General features: G+C 40.8%; 1 protein-coding gene across 3 annotated transcripts in view; it reads left to right on the top strand.

Moving 5' to 3' along the window:
• Positions 1-23660, top strand: part of CUNH16orf78 (chromosome unknown C16orf78 homolog) — a 131513-nt gene that overhangs the window by 9690 nt on the left and 98163 nt on the right. Inside the window, exon 2 of one of the 3 annotated variants that reach the window (XM_073884385.1) lies at positions 11563-11637. The exons of the other annotated variants lie outside the window; for them this stretch is intronic. The gene's annotated coding sequence lies outside the window, so the exon portion shown is untranslated. The remainder of the gene's footprint in view (positions 1-11562; positions 11638-23660) is intronic. 3 annotated transcript variants of the gene reach the window in all.

The raw sequence follows: 23660 nt of genomic DNA, 5'->3' as shown, positions 1-23660 counted from the left end.
TCATATACATTATAAATTTATGTTGTCATTTCCATTTTTAAATTCAAGGGACTTCAAGGACTATGAATCTGGCTGCCTGTAAATGAAAGATGAAGGTACTTATTATGTTGCATTGGCACATTTTGTCAATTGAGAGTAGTTTACTTATTTTTAGTCTATGAGAAGTTTTAAAAATAAAATTTAATGTGCCCTTTAAATATTCCTTGTTTTAAAGATACTCCATTTTAAAACATGCCAAGAGAAGAATTTGATGTCTGTGTTTGAGGTCAAAAATAGGGGGCATAGAAACTGTTTTTCTGCTTTGGCCTTCCGTCCCTCCCTCCTTTCTGCCAATGCCTGTCTGACCTTACAGCACACTCTTGGGCTCAGGAAGTGTATGTGTACATCCCCTTTGGAGGAGCTTCAGTCTTCCCACTCCTCTGACTACATGAATACTTACTGTATGTCTTTCTTTCCTTACAACTGAGTACTCTTCTCCCCACCCCCTTAGGGAACAGGGAAGGGAGACTCTGATGTTGTGCTTGTGTAAACATAATTGAGAGCTTTCCACGTCTCTTGCATCTTCATAAGTGATTTTTTGTATTATGCTGGGACAGTAGTTCTTTAAATAGAATATTCTCCCATGGAAATCGCCCATAGTGCTGAGAGTACACCGTGCAAAAGGTGAGTCTAGAATATAGGGTGCATTCTCAGCATTGCCTAAAGGCTGAAGTTAGGGCTCTCTGGGATATCGAAAACAAATTTATTGCAATTCATTAGTGTAAGGAATCATGAAAACAGTGTGCCACCATTACCTGTGGAGAAGACAGAGTTACCAAGAAAATGAAGTCATGAGGCTCTGAAGAAGAAGCTGCCTACAAGGGCTCTCATTTATTCTAGAGAAACCCACTTGCCTATTTTGAACCATTTTTCTTTAGAGCATATGTCTTGCTGTGCAACCAAAAGGGTGTTTATATCCTAGTCACTTGGCAAAAATTCTGTCATTGCTTCAGAGAGATCCATTTTAAGCCTGAAGCATGGAGCTGGGAAATAGATGGGCTTTGGTTGTCTGAAGAAATGACCCTGGTGCAAATTTAGACGGTTACTTTTTCTTCTGTTGCCCATAATATTGTTGCTGGATGCAACTACGTTTTTTTTAACCAGAAGTTAATTGGAGTCCTAAATCAGTTTGGTTATTCCCACTCATTTGAAATGAGAACCTTTGTTTCTAGTCAATGAGGTGAGAAAAATTGGGAACTTGATATTTCCATTGGCCACTGAATTATTTCAATTGAAACATATTTCCTTGTGTACTTGAGACAGTTTCCAAACAATTGCTCCTGAAAAGTGTATTTGATACTCAATGGGAAGAAGACAGGTGCAAAATTATATTTATAGGATGCATTTTTAGAAGATGTATTTATAGAAGATGACTGGTAGAGTATATGTCAACATGTTGATTGATTATTATCTTTGGTTAAGATTATAATTATTTTTACCTTCTTTACAGTTGTGGTATTTTCCCATTCTTGAACTTGTTTTAATGCAGTTTTCTTAAATGCCTAAAAGAGAATTTCCCTTTAACAATATTAAAATAGACATAATGTCCATTGGTACCATCAAGGCATTTCCCCTCTTCCTTAAACTTGTAAACCACACATGAGGATGTTCTCACAGGAGTGCCTCTCAGACAGGCTATGATTTGCATTTATCAATAAATCATTTATAGTTAGACGTAAAAGTAGAAGTCTTTCCTTTCCAAAACAAATATATCTCTTTTGTGAATGATGTTTGACATCTTAGAAGCTAGGATAGCCTTTACTATGTGCATTGCTATAGTCAAAGTATTATTTTGTAGGGTGGGCTCAAGGTTCCATGTTTAAGAAAAACATCAAGTTAATCCCATTAAGAAAATCATTTTATTTATAAATCTTGGACTATTGAAAAGACCATTGGGAGCCTATACTTGTTTGTATAGTTGGATAGAATTATGTAGTATAGGGGTACCTGGGTGGCTCCATTGGTTAAGCGACTGCCTTCGGCTCAGGTCATGATCCTGGAGTCCCGGGATGGAGCCCCCCGCATCGGGCTCCCTGCTCGGCGGGGAGTCTGCTTCTCCCTCCAACCCTCCCCCCTCTCATGTGCTCTCTCTCTCTCATTCTCTCTGTCTCAAATAAATAAATAAAATCTTTTTTAAAAAAAAGAATTATGTAGTGTATTTGACCATTGGCAATACAAAACAATAGCCTACATTTACCCAGTGCTATCTATTTAAAAAACAACTAACCTTCACAGAGAAATACATAGTCACCTCAACATGAGGCTTTGGGGTAGTTATATCAGATTTTTGGATGCCAAAATGTAGCCTGGCAGAGTTAAACTGGTTTGCCCAAGGTTATTCATCTGGCAGAGGTGGCTTCTTTTCTGTCCCCCAGCTCCAAAATCCTGCCCACTTTGTCCTGCAACGTTGCCCCTCCAGCAGGGCACTCCTGCTGACTCCAATGATGTGGGATAGTGTTTCTAGCTAGGAGTTAGGTCTCACTGACTTTAAATATGAAATCTTTTTTTCCTACTAAGCAATGAGGTTTAGCTTTTACCATGATAAACCGTTCTCCCTTTTTGCTTCTTTCTCTTCTTTGGTTCTTAAATAGTGTTCCATATATATTACTGCCAGAAACAGATTATTGGCATTCATGTTATGTTTTTCCATACCTTTTAATCATTTCTACAGCTGTTCACATGACAACAATTATATTTTCACTTTTAAAAAAATTGTTACAAAGATGCACATATAAAAGAGGAAAGCAAAGGAATAAACTATAAGCAATTATGCAAGTGATACTTTTGTGATACGACATTTTGGGAAATGCTGCTGGTACTGCAACTACCTTTTATTATCTAGGTTTTAGCCTTTTAGTGGATAAAGGTAACATTGACATGCCTTAATCTTGGTCACAGCCTAACGATAGGGCATTTATTTTTCTAATTTTCACACCATCCAAATTTCTTTTTTTAAAAAGATTTTATTTATTTGAGAGAGAGAGAGAGAAAGGGCATGGGCAGAGGGACAGGCAGAGGGAGAAGGAGAAGCAGGCTTCCCACTCAACAAGGAGCCTGACGCAGGGCTCGATCCCAGGACCCTGGGATCCTGACCTGAGCCAAAGGCAGACACTTAACCGACTGAGCCACCCAGGCGCCCCTACACCATCCAAATTTCATAACCATAGGAAGAATGCTTACTCTGTACCAGGTTATATGAGGGTGCCTACAAATTGATATGTACAATTTACCAATATGTACTTTTACAAAACTGATAACTGACTTTACTGAAAAGTGAATTGACGCTGTGCCAGGTGAGCCAGTGGGTTTAAATGTGTAGATTGTACTCGCTGCTCTTACCGATTGGGGATTTAACAGCATTTGATGACCTGGTGAGTTTAGCTGTGGATCATTTATATGACCTTGTCATTTCAAAGATTTAAGTTTCAAATTTTAAAAATCTCATTTCATTGAGATATGAATGTTTCTTTCTCATCACTTAAGAGGTCCTTATCCTGTTGCCACCTCTCCCTCCCCAACTCTGCACCTACCAGTGTTCTTTTTACATTTGCAAGCTGATTGGCTTGGCATGTCTACGACACTACTCAGCCTCATCATAAAAATACCAAGCTCATTTTCCTCGAGGTTTTGAACAAGGTAGAATATGACCTTTCTTCATGTGGTGCATTCAGATTAGTGATTTTGGAAAGTGTCACACGATCATTGTATTACACCGACATGGAAGTCCCTCAGAGATCATGTTTTAGGGCAGAAACGCCCAGACATCTAAACTTTTAACATACTGAACTTATTGAAATTTAAAACTTGGTTAATAATGAATTTGAGATGTGTAAGATTTTGCTTGTGGTGTGTTTTTGTTTTACTCTTGTTTTGCTTTTCAAAATGCATCTGCCTTATCTTCATATTACGTGAAGACCTAAGCGTGATAGAATGTGCCTAAGAGCAGAAGTGAGCATACTCGAGCAAAATTTAGTGTAGTCACATGTGTGTATTTAGTTTACACATTTTACAGATTCTTAGTGTATAATTCTTAATATGAAATTTTTTTTGTTAACCAACTCTGTAAATTAGAAATGTATTCAGCCATTTATTTAACAAAGGAGAAGAGAATGGCAGCAGCTTAAACCAGAATGCTTAAAGCAGAATGAGCTGACGAGGAAAAATACCTAAAACAGTGTCCTATCTCTTCTACTCAGTGTTTCCACCCCAAAGTCCAGTTTACTCTTAGAAGTTTATTCCAACAGGTACCATGTTACAGTGAACCATAGTTTTATGAAAAATGGCACATCTGTTCTATAAATCAGTATACAGACTTTAGCCTCTTCACCAAATAAAAAGGAGACTTTACCAACCAGAAAAATCTAGAACCTGGTAATTCAAATACCATTCAAAACAAATATTTAATCTAATAACTGGAACTAAATGTTAGGCCTCATGGCAGCTAATTCAACAACTAAACAAGCGTTAATAATAGGGTAAGCCCGCTGTAACCAGAGCAAAGAGAAGCATACTGTGTTTACATATTCAAATAATTTACCTTTTATGCTCTGGTTTTAGCCCTCTGGACTCAGCACTATTGCAGCAAGTGGTTTATTTTCAGTGCCTTAAACATCCATTTCGTACTATATAGTTTACATATCGCTTTTAGCAGCTACTGCAAGTACCAAGTACCAGGCTAAATTCTATACATGCCATGTTTAAATGAAGCATTGGAATAATCTTATGATTATTTTTTAAATCTCATTTTACAGACAAGGAAACCAAGGGTAAATAGATTGCCCAAGACCTCGCAGGGCCCTGCTGGAACGTGCTGAACAGGGGTTTCAACCTATCTAGTCAGACTCCGGAGGTGGTGTTCTTAACTAGTATGCAGCTCATCTCTTCCAGGCATGCATCACATGACCTCATTGCCACCTTTATGAGATATGCAGTATGGATAGAATTATTATTATTTTACAGATGGCAAAACTGAGGTCCAGAGATTTCTAGTGACCTATCCCAAATTACACGGTAATGAGCAGTGGCGCTGGTCTATAAACTCTGTACCAGATGGTGTTCTTTCCTATAACAATGCACTTCCTCAGATTTCTTCTGATACTGGCAAGGGTGTGTTCTATACGTTGGCATTCCTAGTTTGGAATGAAACATCCTGTGCGTCTTCATCTTGACCAGTAACCCCTCTGAACTGCACCCCTACTGCAGCAGGGACGGTGTACCTCCAAACATGGCGTCTGTTTTTTTTTTTTTCCCCAGCTGTAACAGGTAGAGCTGGACAGATGTAACAGGTGTGCTTTGTCTTGGTCACCACTACCTTCCCCCTTCCCTGGCCTTTATCTGACAGGGATATTCCTTCCCTTTTAGTTCATTAGTGTCCTTATGCTCATAAGCATCTCACCACCATAAAAATAGAAAAGAAGCTGTGAGTCATTTACACTTTAGCATAAATGTGCTTTCGTGACTTCATCAAGCTGCTTGTGCCTAACTCTTTAACTGCAGAATGAAAGTCTCTGCACCATCCTGGTTTCCTCCCTGAGAAGAATCAGCCGGGAGTCAGTCTAGATGTCAGGACCACTGGAGACCTATTACCCAGAGATAGGACGTGGACTGCATACTTGTTGTAGATCAGCACCTGGGGCAGCTTTTCTAAGCAATGGGACTCCCAGCTCATGCTCTCTCTCTCTCTCTCTTTTCCCCTCTCTGTTGAGCCAGGTGGACTCTTGCCCTCATCCCCTTCCAACTTGTCAGGAATCCAGAGAGCATTCTCCATCCTGTTAAGGATCATACATTCTTTCATCTTCCTGGAGCCCATGACATGATGAGAGCTGCCCTCAGGAGAAGCACAAGCTTATAGCACAGCTCTTCAGCAGATGGCTGTATCCAGGAAGGCTGGGTGTGATTGTGTGTGTGTGTGTGTGTGTGTGTGTGTGTGTGTGTGTGTGTGTGTAGAGTAGGAAAGCTCTTAGAGGAAGGGAATGCATCCAAGTTGCAGCTCCAAAGTAAGACAGAACACTATCTGGGGGAACAGAAGCAGACCTGGAGACAAGGATTCAGGTGCAAGTGATATATATGCAAGGTGACTCCATGAAGCACTGGTGAGAGAGTGGATAAGTGAAGCAAGGGAAGGAAAACTGTCAAAGGGCACATTCATAAGTCATTTAGCACTGTGGGAAGCCTATTGCCAACTCTGGGAGCACCTCAGCATGACCTCCCCTTGCCCTGAAGGCTAAGGGGTAAAGATCTTTTTTTTTTTTAAAGATTTTATTTATTTATTTGACAGAGAGAGAGCAGGAGAGCACAAGCAGTGGGAGCAGCAGGCAGAGGGAGAGGGAGAAGCAGGCTCCCAGCTGAGGAGGGAGCCTGATGCGGGGCTCGATCCCAGGACCCCGAGATCATGACCTGAGCCGAAGGCAGTCACTTAACCAACTGAGCCACCCAGGCACCCCAGGGGTAAAGGTCTTATAACAAATTCCCTTTAGTCACTAGTGAGAGCCTCTGGGTGGGGGTTGTTATTTCCCAACAATTCCAGTCTGCCCCTTTGGGTCATAGAAGCTTTCTTTAGTTTCTTTTTTTCATAAAGGCAGAGATCCAGCCTTTAGAGCTACTGAGGTGTATCTGTGGGCAGAGCTCCCACATGCTTCTGCTTCAGGTGTTTTAGGTGGTAGAGGTGCCTTACCTGCTGAAACTGTCTTTAGTTAGGGTTTCTGTGTCTGTGCATTGAGGATTAAATTATTCATATATCCGAAAAGCCCTTCACCACTGATAGTTATAGTAGGTACAGAGAATTAACCATTAAAAACAGGGGGAAAATGCCCATCAGTTGGTTTGGTTGAACACAAAGACTCTTACAGGCATTGGCTTGGACTGCTTATTATTAATGTCTACTACAATGCTGCATAATAATAATTATGCATGTCATTAAATATGTCATTTATAACTTTGTCATAAAATTTATGACAGTATTAGGTTTTATTCACATGCTCAGCCTTCATAATTTATTGCTTATATAGCACGGTTATGGCTTTAAAAAATCTCCAAGACACTGTTGGTTTGATGACTACTTTCTTATCCATGAGTCTAGTTTATCCCTTAATTTGGAATTTCCATATTACATAATAGTCACTGATTCTGCTTCTGGTACTACCAGTGGCAGAGTACTTGCCCAGTTGTTGTAGCTGAGAGTAACTGTTCCCTTCTGGTGTGAGTTCTCTCACTGTATATTATTGATTAATTCAACCAACGTTTATTTGGCCCCAGTCACATTACATTCATTGTGCCAGATGGTATTGATTTACATGTGGTTTAGAACCTGATTCTGTCTTCAAAGAGCTCATGGTCTAGTAGAGAATAACACCACCTTATAGGCAACTGTTCAAGAAGGGAGCAAAAGTGAATAAAGAACTATGTGTCTTCTGTTTCCATAGGTATGCAGTAACAAAGCTGTTCTTATATTTGGTTTCCAGAAAACATTTCTAAAGCTACCAGTCATCATTTTGTGTCTTCAGAAATGAGTAGCATTGTAGGATAGTGCTTATTACATGGCCTTAGCTTTTTGTGCTGGCTGAGAATTTGATAAATGAAAGACATTCACTGGTAAATGTGTTTTCTTTAGCCAAGTGCACAATGGTAGCCCCTTTTTGGTATCTAAAGATACCATCATCAGACCCCATGTCTATGCACTTCTTAACAATAAAGCTACTAGAAGAACTTTACTATTCACAACAAAGGTAAAATGCTATCTAGAATGAGGCTTAGTATCACAGGGGAAAGAGTCAAATATATTCTAGAAGTTTATAAGTTTACATAAAATTGATGTATCGGGAAGCCAAGCTTGCCACTGTCAGCTCTCAGAATTGCAGTTGGCAGGAGAAATCAGGGTCAGGAATGGAATGCAGAAAGTTAATAGCAGATGGGCTAGGGAGAGGGTTAGTGTTGATTCTGTAGTCCAGTGACCTCCTAGAGGTTCTGGTGTGGGTCTGACAGTGGACTAGATAAGTGGATCTAGGTCACACTTGCAGGTGTGGAGAAAGAGGTTAGTGTAGAAAGAATTTAAATAGCTTACTTTGAGTCCTTCTAAAGAATTATATTTTCCTAACTACCAACATAGAACATCCCAGATGATCATGCAATTTAAGGCAATGGTATACCCATAGCGAATAGAATAGTCCCAAAATAGCAGGTAAATCAAATGATAGCAGCCAGGTTTGAAGCAACTCCATCTTTTCTTTGTCCAGAGCAGTGATTAGAGGCAAGATCCCAGCATATAAAAATGCATGTATTAGAACATCCTAAAGATAAGAGAAGATCTGGGCATGCCACTTTCTGCTCCCTCCACACCAAACCTGTTACTACATGATGAGTTCCCTGTATTAATAGGAAACTTTGCTTCCCACCTACTCCTTCAAGCTAGAACTTTGAGACCATCTTGGGGTCCTCCTTGGCTCTCAACACCCAGGAGGGCAGCAGATCTCACTTGCATCTCTTTAAATGTTTTTCAAGCCTTGCCAATCCCATTCCCTCTGCTGTGGTCATAGCCCTTTGTGAGACCAAGTGGGTTTCTTGATTCTATTCTTCCTTCTCTTCAACCCATCTTCTAGAGTCCATGGCATGGCTTCTCCTGCTTGCCTAGAGAATAAAGTTCAGACAGTTTGCAGCTGGTCCTTAGTTCACTTTCTCAGCTTCATCTCCAGTGACCCTTTTCTCTGCTCCACACCAGCTACTCTGAACTCACCTTCATTCTTTGGACACACCAAAACAATTTTGCATCACCATCCCTTACCTACCCAATTCACTACCTTTCTTGGAAATGTCCAAAACCATCCTAGGCAGGATTAATCACTTCTGCATCTGTACTCCAGCAGCTAAGATTCCATTAGAGTGTTTATCTTGTTGGTTGTCAATCTTAATTTGAACACCTAGCAGAGTAAATGCTCAAATATGGATTTATTTTTAACTTAACATGAGATAGAATGTTTAGGATGCCAAAATCTTCAGGTCAAAAAGATTTGGCTTTTTATATCAGGCAGAGTTCGTAGTTTCAAGCAATATAAACAACTCTGACTCATTCAAGCAAGAAAGAAATGAATTGAAGGCTGTTGAGTTACTCACAGGCTTTCTGGGAGGCCCATAGAGGCAGATGTTGGGGACTCCAGAATTAGAGCAGTATATAAAATCTCTGCAGGGAACCATGTGGCCACTGCTGCTGGATGCAGGTTCTTCTACTAGATGCACCACCTGCACCCCAAGCCTGACACTAGACTCAGCTGCACCCTCTGGAAACCGATGTAGCTCCCAGTTCTGCTGCTACTCCAACCAGATGGATTCTCTGCAGTCCCACGTCAATGTCAGGAGTCAAACTCCATCCAGTTGGTTGAGCCTGGATCACATATCTGAGCCTAGCTGCAGGGGAGGCTGGGAGAGTGAGCATGTGGCTTCTAGGGGGGTTTTGGTTTCTGTCACCCATCAAGAACCATGACGTAGGGAAATCCCCAGACAGCTCAGATGCCAAGAAGGGGGTGGGATAAAGGAACGTGCAAAAAGCATGACAAGTGTTTACTAGAACTTTCTTTCAGGACACCAAGGACCTGACTAAGAACTTTCTTTGATAGCATATTCTGAGTCTTAGCAGGAAAAAAAAAAAATTGGCATGCTCAAAATGGAGGATTGGCGAAAAATTGAATAAAGGGGGTATTTACAAAGGATGGGCAGGGTATAGGGAAACCACGAGGGACAGTGTAGTATTCTAGGACTAATAACAAGAGCTGTTACCACCCTAGGCCTAAAGAGGCAAGAGAAAGGAGCAGTTCTAGATGGCGGGGAGGGGTAGAGATAGTTAGAGTGTGTGTGTATGTGTGTGTGTGTGTGTGTCAGTGTGTGTGTGACCTGATTGGAGCCCAGACCATGCAAAAGAGACACAGCCAGCTCTCAGCAACCCCTCAGGAAGAGAACAAGGGTTGTAAGTGTCCTGACTCTTCCCCTTCCTTTCCTGTGAACCCCTGCCGAGGCTCCCATTGACCCCGGTGGGATGCCAGAGAATGGGGAGCCCATTCCAACTGTTCATCCTTGTCAGTCTGGTGGAGCAGAGCATGGTGGAGAAGGATGGAAGTGGATTTGGAGGAGCAAATATATGCAGCACACGAGGTTTAATCAATATGTCACCAACATTTTTCTTTTTGTTTTATTCAGTATCTCCTTTGGGACGTCACTTTACATTTTTAGTGCCCCAGCCTACAAGATAGATGATCTTTTTTTTTTTTTGGATTTTTTTTTATCTTTTTAATTTTTTATTGTTATGTTAATCACCATATATTACATCATTTGTTTTGGTGTAGTGTTCCATGATTCATTGTTTGTGCATAACACCCAGTGCTCCATGCAGAATGTGCCCTCTTTAATACCCATCACCTGGCTAACCCATCCCCCCACCCTCCTCCCCTCTAGAAACCTCAGTTTGTTTTTCAGAGTCCATCATCTCTCCTGGTTCATCTCCCCCTCTGACTTACTCCCCTTCATTCTTCCTCTCCTGCTATCTTCTTCTTTTTCTTTTTTCTTAAAATATGTTGCGTTATTTATTTCAGAAGTACAGATCTGTGATTCAACAGTCTTACACAATTCACAGCGCTCACCGTAGCACATACCCTCCCCAGTGTCTATCACCCAGCCACCCCATCCCTCCCACCCCTGACCACTCCAGCAACCCTCAGTTTGTTCCTGAGATTAAGAATTCCTCATATCAGTGAGGTCATATGATACATGTCTTTCTCTGATTGACTTATTTCACTAAGCGTAACACCCTCCAGTTCCATCCACGTCGTTGCAAATGGCAAGATCTCATTCCTTTTGATGGCTGCATAATATTCCATTGTGTATATATACTACATCTCTTTATCCATTCATCTGTTGATGGACATCTTGGCTCTTTCCACAGTTTGGCTATTGTGGACATTGCTGCTATAAACATTGGGGCGCACGTACCCCTTCGGATCCCTACATTTGTATACAAGATAGATGATCTTAAAGTGTCCTTCTCATATTGAATTTAACAAGATTCTGTTTTTCCCCTTGTTTGCTGTTTAGAATGTTCTATTTTATGGTTCAACAATCCGTACCATTAAAAGTTAGAGAATGCCAACCAGTCCTTTTTTTTCCTTCACAGACTTGGGGGAAAAGAGTGGGACATGTGCACACACATCATGATTCTCCCTTTCCAGATTTCCATGCAGATATCCAATGTATGTATTTTTCTCAGCACATGAGATTCTCTGCTGCTCATCTCTGCCTCTGCCTCTGCCTCATTAATATCAAACCTTCTAAAGAAAGTGGGTATAAGAATTGTCATTAAAATGAGCCTCATGGCATTACCAGTTATAAGCCCCCACAAAGATTCATGCAATGTAACCCTCAATGCTTTCGAAGTATATGGTAACTTGTGCAAAAATAACCAATGATTGGCTATTTATGCTGGAAAAGAATACTGTGGGGAAACCTTCATCATTGTTTTCAAGTATGTTATGTGTTCCTTTGCAGAATGTGGAAATCAATGGTTTTCCATAATCCCGAAGTCTCAACTAGGGGAATTGAGGTATATCATAAGGTATTTAGGTAAGAGAAGAATATTTTTTAATTTTAAAAAACTACATTAATTGAGATCTTATTTTTAAAATGCAAATGATAGAGGGATGCCTGGGTGGCTCAGTTGGTTTAGCATCTGCCTTCAGCTTGGGTCAGGATCTTAGGGTCCTGGGATCGAGCCCTGCATTGGGCTCCCTGCTCAGTGGGGAGCCTGCTTTTCCCTCTACCTCTCACCCAGCTCATGCTCTCTCTCTCCCTCTCTCAAATAAGTAAATAAAATCTTTACTAGAAATAAAATGCAAATGATAGAGAAATACACAGAGCAAAAAGCAGAAGTCACCCTTTCTCTGTGTTCACTTCCTTCTCCATCCCTTGTCCACGCCTACCCCCTACCAACATTGACAGTATGGCAGAAGGAGGAAGATTTTTTTCCTAGCCACATGATTATAAGCTGTGTCCTCATGGGTTGTTGAGGACAGGGTCTTGAAACAGTCTTTACTGCACTGCTCTTTCAAGGCCCAGGCAGCCTTACACCAAGAGCTCATCATGCTGCATCACACTTTGTGAGAACAAGAACCATTTGCAAAGCTACAAACCTGGGTCATGTCCGTGACAGCCACCTGCATGGGGTTCCTGAGCTCCTTCCATCCATTTATATATTTTAACTGCTAATTATACATTTCTGATTTGCCACTTTCCTACTGAAATAGGGATTTGCTTCATTATTTTCAAAAAAAGTTTGGGTGAAGAACTCTACTATTAATGAATATTTTATATTTCTAGGTATGATTTTTGGCATTTGTAGGTATCAAATGCCAAGAGTGTTTACTTGCCAAGAGCAGAATATGTACACTTTTGTTAAAAAGAGATGTCTGTGCAGTGAGTATGGTTTATATTTGATGTAAGTATGAGAAATAACTTGTTTTCAGTATTATACCACACACACTGAGTTTTTTACATGAATTTTAGGGATGTGTTAACAAGGATATTGAAAGCTGCTCATGTGCCTCATCCTGCAGGAGGCACTCGCTCACCTGGCCCACCCTGGCCCTTCTCTTCTTTAGACTTCTAGGCCATGTGGTATCAGTATCTCTTATTGTATCTCTGATCTACTCATCTGATCCCAAGCACTGTAAACGGGTTGGTGCTTAGGTGCTTGGCTCATTTTAGCCGATTCTGAGTTCCTAGAGGACAAGGAAGTTCTTCCAGGCTGACACAAACAGTGAGCTCCTTGACTCTTCCCGTCCTTAGCCCTCATACAAGATCCTCAACCGGTCTTTTATTTACGACTATGGCAAAATATCAACACTGGGTGAAGAAGAATGCCCACCATTGGCAGTCATCTCCTTCATCACCCATAGTTTATTTTTTTATTTACCACCTATGAAACCTATAGGTTTTTACCTCCTAAAAACACCTCTGAAATCCGTCTACTTCTTTATATCCTCATGACCACCTCTTTATCCAGCCACCATCAGATTCTCGCTCCTAGAACACTACAGTAGCCTTCCAGCTGGCTTCCCTTTGTCCGTCCTCGTGGCTTCTCCTTGTCTATTCTGAAGCCCTGTCATCAGTTCTCCACATGGCAGAAAGAGTTGTATTTCTAAAATGCAAATGTGGTCATATCACTCCCTACTTAAAATTCTTGAATAGCTTCCCATTTGCCATTCAAGAGGAACAACATTCTTCCCGTAGTCTGCCCCCACCTGCCTCTCTAGCCTCATCTCCCTGCTGCTCTCCTTTATCTCTGACCTGCAGTCCCTCCAAGATCTCAGTGAAATCGACACCTACTGAGTGAAGACTTCACTGTGGCCCCTTGTATGTGGATCTCTTTGCCATGCACCCCTCCTTAGGAATTACCCCAGTTGGTAATATTAAACAGTTACTTCTGTGAGCATTTGCTTAATGTCTATCTTCTCCACTAGACCAAAAAGTCCATGAGGCCAGATACCCGGTCTATTTGTATTCATCATTGTAACCCCAGGACCACATCTAGTATATGATAAACTCTTCATAAATATTTATTTAAAAAAGATGGAAGGAGGGAAGGAAGGAAGGGAGGGAGGGAAGGAAGGAGGGAGGGAGGGAGGGAGGGAAGGAGGGAGGGAGGGAGGGAGGGAGGGAGAGAGAAGGAAGGTGAAAGATTGTTGAAAGTGAATTTGGACTGCTTACTTCTAAAATGATTCAGGGACTTTCCACATTTACTACCTATAATGGCTTTTTTTGCTGTTGCTGTGTTGCTGTGGAATTTGATAAAAATCATCTTCTTTTAATATTTTCCTTCAGGCTTCATGTTGTGTAGAAAAGAAAATTTTTGTCATGTAGATCCTCTCACGCAGCCTGCCTCAAATATCCAGCTAGCTGCTGGATGCCTCAGTCTGGCTTTCCCGCCAGTGAACATGTGTAATACTTACATGTGCAGTTCAAAATCAGCATATGCAAAATTAACCCACTGTACCCCCTACCCCTTCCCCAAAAAGCCCAGTCCTCTTTCTGAATGCATGATCTAGGCTCCCTGCTCACTTACCCTCAGCCTACTGACGAGTCTGGCATGTGCCTTGTCCGCCTTCCCACACTTTCTTGTTCAGTCACCTGTTATCTCTCACCCTGGAGGGTTACAGTAGTCTCTTCACCAGCCTTTCAGTTCCCAAATTCAGGCGCCTCCAGCCCACCTTTCTCTGCATTGCCCCCAGAGTTCTCTCTTGAACATGCAAATCTTATCATGTCACTTCCTGTAGAGAATTCCTCCGTAATGGCTATCACCCTTGGGTTGACTGCAAAACATGACCTGGCATTCAAGGCTTTTGGTCACTCATCCCTTGTCATCTCTCATTCCCAGGCTTATGCCTCCTTGCTTCTTGGGTGCAGTCACACTAAGCAGCTCAGTATCCCTATACCGGTACTCTCATACTTTTGCACATGCTGTTCTCTTGGAATACCCTTCCCCATCTTGTCTGGTAAACTTCTCACCATTAAATCCTACTCTTGTCAACACTGGTGTGAAGCCCCAGTCAAACATGTAAACACAGTCACTTTCTCTGCACCTGCTTTATAGAATGGGACATGAAACCTGCTTAGAGAAGGCTGACATGGACCAGCTGAGGGGTGGTGCCAGTGGAAATTAGGGTGGTAGCTGGGGCGATGGAATGAAGAAGGTCTTGAATATACTCCAAATGTAGGTTTTCGGGGTCTGCTGACAGAGTGGATGTGGGAATGAGAAGATGGGAGGAATCCAGGGGGCTATAGCCTCTGATCAGAGGAGGCAGCTACAACAGCAGAATTATAAGGAAAAAACATTCACATGCATCAGTAAATTTTAACTCTTGCCTCAGTCTCATTTTTACTCCCTTATATCCCTATCCCTACCTCACTTCCCCCCCCCCCCCCGCACACAATGGATTATTTTGAAGTGAACCCAGACATCTTATCATTTCCTGGGTAAATATTCTAGCTTGTGCCTCTAAAATATTATCACTCCTAACAAACATTAACAGGAAAAGAATACAACAAAAATTAATAATGTCTTTGTATCATCAGCTATACATTTCGTGATCACATTTTCCTGATTGTCTTTTTTTCAAAAGCAGGTGTCTCATTTCTTATTGCTGTAGGTTTGTTTGGATTGGGATCTAAGTTAGCCCGGGTATTGAATTCATTTGCTATGTCTCTTTAATCCTCTGCCATCCCTTTTGTTATTTTTCCAGTTTGGTTGCTGTTGCATTGTTGCTGAAGAAACCTGGCTGTTTGCCCAATAGGTCAGGATTCCATTGCACCCCCCTGGTGTTGTCCATATTGTTCCTCTGTCTCCTCTATTTCTGTGAATTGACTTTATCAGATACAGGAGTAGTGTTGCTGTTGCCTTTGGGAGGAGGGTGGGCAGAAAGACTCTTTTATAGGTGGTGTTTTATACCTTCATCAGGAAGTTCGCAGTGTCTTACAATCCATTTTTGTAATGTTAACAGCCATTGACAATTATTGCTTATATCTATTATCTATTAGGACTGCAAAAATGGCAATATTCTAATTCTATTATTTCTTATTTATTAACCGAAATGTTCTCTAAAGAGAAAATCCCTCTTTACTCATTTGGCTGCCTTGGGGCATAATTCATATAGGAAAAGTAGGATACATCCTTTATTCTTTCCTTTACATACCAGTTGTCAAAGTAATGAGTTATTTCCCCATGTGTCTTCCAAGGTAACCAATGAACGTTTGTGTTGGTTACTATTATTTTATTGTAAATCTTACTAAGAGTCTATGTGTTAAATATGTTTTGTGTATTATATTAAATAACTTCAATCGAATTTATTGTATTTATTGATGTTTAAATTGTTCTGTCTTTGCCCAGTGGATTTTCATGTTGGCTCTGGAATTCTTTTGACATGGTCCTAACTCTCTTTGATAGCTACTTTGCTTTCTGGTATGTTCCGGGGTCATCTTGTGTATATCCTGCCCCAGATGTGGAAGCAGCTAATTCTCTTAGGTTCCTTTCAGTGGGGAATGTTGTTTGGAGACCACAAAATCTGGATAGTAAGTGGATAGAAGCTTCTGGATAAAAGGTCATTGCTTCTGGGTTGGTTACTGTTTACAGTGGGCAAAGGTAGAAAATGTGTGGGTAGTTGTTTTTTTTTTAATAAAACGATGAATCCATTCTGATATATCCAATTCAAATTCAGGATAACAGTGAGGGTTTTTTGTTCTGTGTTTTAGAGAGTGCATGCACATGCACGAACAGGGGGGAGAGGGGCAAAGGGAGAGGGAGAAAGAGAATATCAAGCACCCTCAATGCCCAGCTGCCCAGCACGGAGTCTGATGTGGGGCTCAAGCTCATGACCCTGAGATCATGACCTGAGCTGAAACGAAGAGTCAGGTGCTTAACCAACTGCGCCACCCAGGTGCCCAAACGGTGTTTTTACTTTACTTTATGGATCTTACAGCCATGAAATGTCTCCTTTCTCTCATGCAAAAATCCCAGTTCTGAATAACCCTGATGTAATTACTAATTTGCCACATCCCACACTATACACAAGCAGCCTCAAAGTAATTATACAAAAGCAACTATCAAAAATGTGATTAATGAAAACAGCTAAGCTTTTTTTTCTCTTTCTCTCTAGGGTATATCCCACCAGAGACATAAATTATTGTGTTTTAGAGTCACTTAGAATAGTCTTTATCTGTGTCGCTGTCCCCCCAGCTATATACATAGTTAGGCTATTTGTTTTATTTTGCTTTAAATTTTTAATAATTTATTTTAAAATTTTATTTTATAATTACAAAAATATTTACATGATTGCAAAGTCAAATCTACAAAACAAGGCATATTCAAAGTCTAGCTTCCCTGCACTCTTTTCCCCCTCTCTCCTATAAATAACCATTTAAACATATGATTTATCCTTTCACTTTTTTAATATGAGGAAATGTCTGCATATTTGTATTCCTCCTTTCTTTCTCAGATAAGCAGGAGCAGACAATAAGCACTTTTCTCCCCCCTGCTGTTTGCACTTACTTCGTGGTAACAAACTTGTTTGCTGTTACTTCATGGTAACAAATACAAGTCTTGGGATTGGGCTTTTGGTTCAAAGTATGGAAAAAAGACAGCACGCAAGTTTTATAGAGACTGCAGCAGGTTCTCACTACTCTCGCTCATATGCCACATCTAATCTGTTGGAATGTAATTTCAAAATCCCAAATCTGACCGCTTCCCAACACCTCCACTGCTACTATCATGACCCAAAGACCATCACCTGCTGTAGAGGTTCTTTCAGGGACCTCCTCACCTTGTCCCTGCTTCACCCTCCACCGCTATGGTCTGTTCTCAATACAGTTGTCATCATGAGCCTTGAAAACATAAGTCACTGCTCTGCTTAGAACCATCCAGAGGATCCCATCTCAGTCTGAGTGGAAGCCCAGATCCTTACAATGGCCAGCAGACTTCTACACTGTCACTTGCCCACCCTCCTCATCACCCATCTCTGAGCTCTCTCCTACCCCTTTCCTCCTCACTTGCTCCACTCCAACCTCAGGGCCCTCGAACCGGCTCTTACCTCTGCCTGGAGTGCTCTTCCTTCTAATATCTGCAGTGCCCACTCTTTCACCTCCTTCAAGTAATTGCTCAAATGGCACCTTCTTAGTGAGCCCTACCCTCCGCCCTTAAAAATTGCAAACTGACCCTTCCCTAACTTCAGATTTCCTGTAGCTCCTCTGTTTTTCCATAGTACCTTTCTTTAATATTCTATCATGCTATATAATCTATTTATATATAATGCCTATTGCTTGTGTTCTGCACTAGAATAAAAGGGTAGGGATCCTTATCGCTTTTGTTCAGTGATACAGCCCAATGCTTAGAACAGCGCCAGACATGTAATAGGAAGTCGGTAAATGTTTGTTGAGCGAATGATTGAATGAATGAATGAATGAATGAATGAATGAAAGAAAGTTTTCTGAATTTCAACAGAAAAGCTTATCAAACTACGTCCCAATGTTAGAAAAACATTCAGAGCCACACTGACTATTGGGCCCAAAGGTGAATAGGATCTTCTCCCTCTGACCAGAACATTGCTTTTCCTCTGCCATGTCCTGGTGCTCTGGAAGTGAGATATGATGAGACCCGTGTGGCATTTTCCTACCATCAGTAAGACAGCTGAAAGATAATAATAGCTTCCTATGTATATGATGTTTATTACATTAAAATAAGCTCTACATTTAATCCTTACAACAATCTGGTGAAGAGGGTGTTATGACTTTCCTCATTTTATAGGTGAGGCCAGAGGTAAGATAGTTTAAGAAATTTGCTTATGCCCAGGTAGTTCGTAAGTAGTAGAATCGGGACTCTGGAACCCATGCTCTAAACTAGTGCTGTCCAATAGAACTTTCTGCAGTGAAGGACATGTCCCATATCTGAACTATCCAATATGGTAGCCTCTAGCCACATGAGCATCTGAAATGTGGTTGGTGTGACTGAGGAACCGCATTTTTAATTTTATTTACTTTCGACTAATTTCAATTTAAATTTAAATAAGAGCCTGTCCTTACTGTCCTAGACAGCTTGCTCTAAACAACTATACTACAGTGCATCTTGGTTCTGTTTTGTTTTGTTTTTTAAGATTTTATTTATTCACTTGAGAGAGAGAGAGAGAGCACAAGCAGGGGGAGAGGCAGAGGGAGAAGCAGACTCCCTGCCGAGCTGGGAGCCAGATGGACCTGGGGCTCCATCCCAGAACCTGGAGATCATGACCTGAGCCAAAGGCAGACACTTAACCATCTGAGCCACCCAGGCGCCCCTGCATCTTGGTTTTAACTGGAAGAGTGGCAAAGAGTTAACTCTCTGTTGCAACTGTGATTTAAATCCAAAGGTGCAACATCTTTGTGGAATTCCATGAAATGTTGCAACCCATGAGCTCATTTTCCAAACAGTGTCACCCATGACTTACTGAAACATACACACCTTTCTGATCTTAAAACTCTCTCAAACAAGCAAAAAAATGTCCAAACACATTATTTTCCCTTTTGTTGGAAGAAATGGAGGATCAAAGTGTTCTGACTCTAATTTGTCCTTATTTAAGAGCTGAAGTTTGTAAGAAAAAATAGAGAAAAGCTAATGACAAGAGGTAGAGCGTAACACTGCTGGTTTAGCTGAAAAGTACAGGTTATGTTTCTATTGATTTTTAAATTACATATTTTTTTATTTTTGAAAATTGAAAAAATATGAAAGTTTCAAAAAAAGGAAAAGAATAAATAGATATATTTCCACCATCCGGAGTTAATTGTTGGCATATTTGATTCAGTCTTTTTTTTTATGTATATAGTATTTTTAAAATGGTATGTGTGAGTTTCTCCCTTTAAAAACAAAATAAAGACCACCTTACTGAGTTAAATCTTCCTTTGCATGTCCCTCCAATTACAGTCCCCTTGCCTTACTCCTCAGAAGCACACACGAGTCTGAACTTGGTACATATCCTTCCAGTCATTTTATATACACTTACATATCTATCTATATAGCATACATGTGTATGTGCATATATGTATATACATGTGTGTGTATATATGCGTGTGTATATAGTTGACCTTTGAACAACACAGGCTTGAACTGCACGGGCCCACTTATACAGGATTGTTTTTTTTTTTAAGATTTTATTTATTTATTTGTCAGAGAGAGAGAGAGAGTGAGCGCAAGCAGGGTGAGGAGCAGGGAGAGGGAGAAACAGGCTCTCCACTGAACAGGGAGCCCAATGCGGGACTCGATTGAGGGCAACCTGATCTGAAGGCAGACGCTTAACTGACTGAGCCACCCAGGCATCCCAACAGTTTTTAAAATTAAATACAGTACAGTACTGTAAATGTATCTTCTCTTCCATGTGACTTTCTTTTTTTTCTTTAAATTTTTTTGTTATGATAATCACCGTACATTACATCATTAGTTTTTGATGTAGTGTTCCATGATTCATTGTTTGTGCATAACACCCACTGCTCCATGTAGAACATGCCCTATTTAATACCCATCACCAGGCTAACCTATCCCCCCACCCCCTCCCCTCTAGAACCCTCAGTTTGTTTTTCAGACTCCATCGTCTCTCATGATTCGTCTCCCCCTCCGATTTACCCCCCTTCGTTCTTCCCCTCCTGCTTTCTTCTTCTTTTTTTTTTTCTTAACATATACTGCATTATTTGTTTCAGAGGTACAGATCTGTGATTCAAAAGTCTTGCACAATTCACAGCGCTCACCATAGCACATACCCTCCCCAATGTCTATCACCCAGCCACCTCATCCCTCCCAACCCCCCACCACTCCAGCAACCCTCAGTTTGTTTCCTGAGATTAAGAATTCCTCATATCAGTGAGGTCATAGGATACATGCCTTTCTCTGATTGAATTATTTCACTCAGCCTAACACCCTCCAGTTCTATCCACGTCCTTGCAAATGGCAAGATCTCATTCCTTTTGATGGCTGCATAATATTCCATTGTGTATATATACCACCTCTTCTTTATCCATTCATCTGTCGATGGACATCTTGGCTCTTTCCACAGCTTGGCTATCGTGGACATTGCTGCTATAAACATCGGGGTGCACGTACCCCTTTGGATCCCTACATTTGTATCTTTGGGGTAAATACCCAGTAGTGCAATTGCTGGATCGTATGGTAGCTCTCTTTTCAACTGTTTGAGGAACCTCCATACTGTTTTCCAGAGGGGTTGCACCAGCTTGCATTCCCACCAACAGTGTAGGAGGGTTCCCCTTTCTCCGCATCCCTGCCAACACCCGTCATTTCCTGACTTGTTAATTTTAGCCATTCTGACAGGTGTGAGGTGGTATCTCACTGAGCTTTTGATTTGGATTTCCGTGATGCCGAGCAATGTTGAGCATTTTTTCACATGTCTGTTGGCTATTTGGATGTCTTCTTTGGAAAAATGTCTATTCGTGTCTTCAGCCCATTACTTGATTGGATTATTTGTTCTTTGGCTGTTGAGTATGATAGGTTCTTTATAGATTTTGGATACTATCCCTTTATCTGATATGTCATTTGCAAATATCTTCTCCCATTCTGTCGGTTGTCTTTTGGTTTTGTGGACTGTTTCTTTGTGAAAAGCTTTTTATCTTGATTAAATCGCAATATTTCATTTTTGCCCTTACTTCCCTTGCCTTTGGCGATGTTTCTAGGAAGAAGTTGCTGCAGCTGAGGTCGAAGATGTTGCTGCCGAAGATATTAGGATTTTGGTGGATGCCTGTCTCACGTTTAAGGTTTTCAACCATTTGGAGTCTATTTTTGTGTGTGGTGTAAGGAAATGATCCAGTTTTATTCTTCTGCATATGGCTGTCCAATTTTCCCAACACCATTTGTTGAAGAGACTGTCCTTTTTCCATTGGACATTCTTTCCTGCTTTGTCAAAGATTAGTTCACCATAGAGTGGAGGGTCCATTTCTGGGCTCTCTATTCTGTTCCATTGATCTATGAGTCTGTTTTTGTGCCAGTACCATACTGTCTTGATGATGACAGCTTTGTAATAGAGCTGGAAGTCCGGAATTGTGATGCCGCCAGCTTTGCTTTTCTTTTTCAACATTCCTCTGGCTATGCGGGGTCTCTTCTGGTTCCATACAAATTTTAGGATTCTTTGTTCCTTTTCTTTGAAAAAAGTGGATGGTATTTTGATGGGGATTACATTAAATGTGTAGATTGCTCTAGGTAGCATTGACATCTTCACAATGTTTGTTCTTCCAATCCATGAGCATGGAACGTTTTTCATTTCTTTGTGTCTTCCTCAATTACTTTCATGAGTATTTTATAGTTTTCTGAGTACAGATCCTTTGCCTCTTTGGTTAGATTTATTCCTGGCTATCTTATGGTTTGGGATACAATTGTAAATGGGATCGACTCCTTAATTTCTCTCTCTTCTATCTTGTTGGTGTATAGGAATGCCACTGATTTCTGTGCATTGATTTTATATCCTGCCACTTTACTGAATTCCTGTATGAGTTCTAGCAGTTTTGGGGTGGAGTCTTTTGGGTTTTCCACATAAAGTATCATATCATCTGCAAAGAGTGAGAGTTTGACTTCCTCTTTGCTGATTTGGATGCCTTTGATTTCTTTTTGTTGTCTGATTGCTGTGGCTGGGACTTCTAATACTGTGTTGAATAGCAGTGGTGATAGTGGACACCCCTGCCGCGTTCCTGACCTCTGGGGGAAAGCTCTCAGCTTTTCCCCATTGAGAATGAGATTCGCTGTAGGTTTTTCACATATGGCTTTTATGATATTGAGGTATGTACCCTCTATCCCTATACTCTGAAGAGTTTTGATCAAGAAAGGATGCTGTACTTTGTCAAATGCTTTTTCTGCATCTATTGAGAGGATCATATGATTTCTTGTTCTTTCTTTTGTTAATGTATTTTATCACGTTGATTGATTTGCGGATGTTGAACCAACCTTGCAGCCCAGGGATTAAAACCCACTTGGTCATGGTGAATAATCCTTTTAATGTACTGTCGGATCCTATTGGCTAGTATTTTGGTGAGAATTTTTGCATCCATGTTCATCAAGGATATTGGTCTGTCATTCTCCTTTTTGATGGGGTCTTTGTCTGGTGTGGGGATCAAGGTAATGGTGGCCTCATAGAATGAGTTTGGAAGTTTTCCTTCCATTTCTATTTTTTGGAACAGTTTCAGGAGAATAGGTAATAATTCTTCTTTAAATGTCTGATAGAATTCCCCTGGGAAGCCATCTGGCCCTGGGCTTTTGTTTGTTGGGAGATTTTTGATGACTGCTTCAGTTTCCTTAGTGGTTGGAGGTCTGTTCAGGTTTTCTATTTCTTCCTGGTTCAATTTTGGTAGTTGATACATCTCTAGGAATGCATCCATTTCTTCCAGGTTATCTAATTTGCTGGCATGTAGTTGCTCATAATATGTTCTTATAACTGTTTGTATTTCTTCGGTGTTGGTTGTGATCTCTCCTCTTTCATTCATGATTTTGTGGATTTGGGTCATTTCTCTTTTCTTTTTGATAAGTCTGGCCAGGGGTTTATCAATCTTGTTAATTCTTTCAAAGAACCAGTTCCTCGTTTCGTTGATCTGTTCTACTGTTCTTTTGGTTTCTAGTTCATTGATTTCTGCTCTGATCTTTATGATTTCTCCTCTCCTCCTGGGTTTAGGCTTTATTTGCTGTTCTTTCTCCAGCTCCTTTAGGTGTAGGGTTAGGTTGTGTATTTGAGACCTTTCTTGTTTCTTGAGAAAGGCTTGTATTGCTATATACTTTCCTCTCAGGACTGCCTTTGCTGTATCCCAAAGATTTTGGACAGTTGTGTTTTCATTTTCATTGGTTTCCATGAATTTTTTTAATTCTTCTTTAATTTCCTGGTTGACCCATTCATTCTTTAGTAGGATGCTCTTTAGCCTCCATGTATTTGAGTTCTTTCCGACTTTCCTCTTGTGACTGAGTTCTAGTTTCAAAGCATTGTGGTCTGAAAGTATGCAGGGAATGATCCCAAACTTTTGGTACCGGTTGAGACCTGATTTGTGACCTAGGATGTGATCAATTCTGGAGAATGTTCCATGGGCACTAGAGA

Source organism: Callorhinus ursinus, unplaced genomic scaffold (assembly GCF_003265705.2).
Source record: "Callorhinus ursinus isolate GAN/ISIS: 27379988/994484 unplaced genomic scaffold, GSC_fseal_2.0 scaffold56, whole genome shotgun sequence".
NCBI classification, from domain to species: domain Eukaryota; kingdom Metazoa; phylum Chordata; class Mammalia; order Carnivora; family Otariidae; genus Callorhinus; species Callorhinus ursinus.
This window is presented reverse-complemented; position numbering and strand designations above follow the sequence as displayed.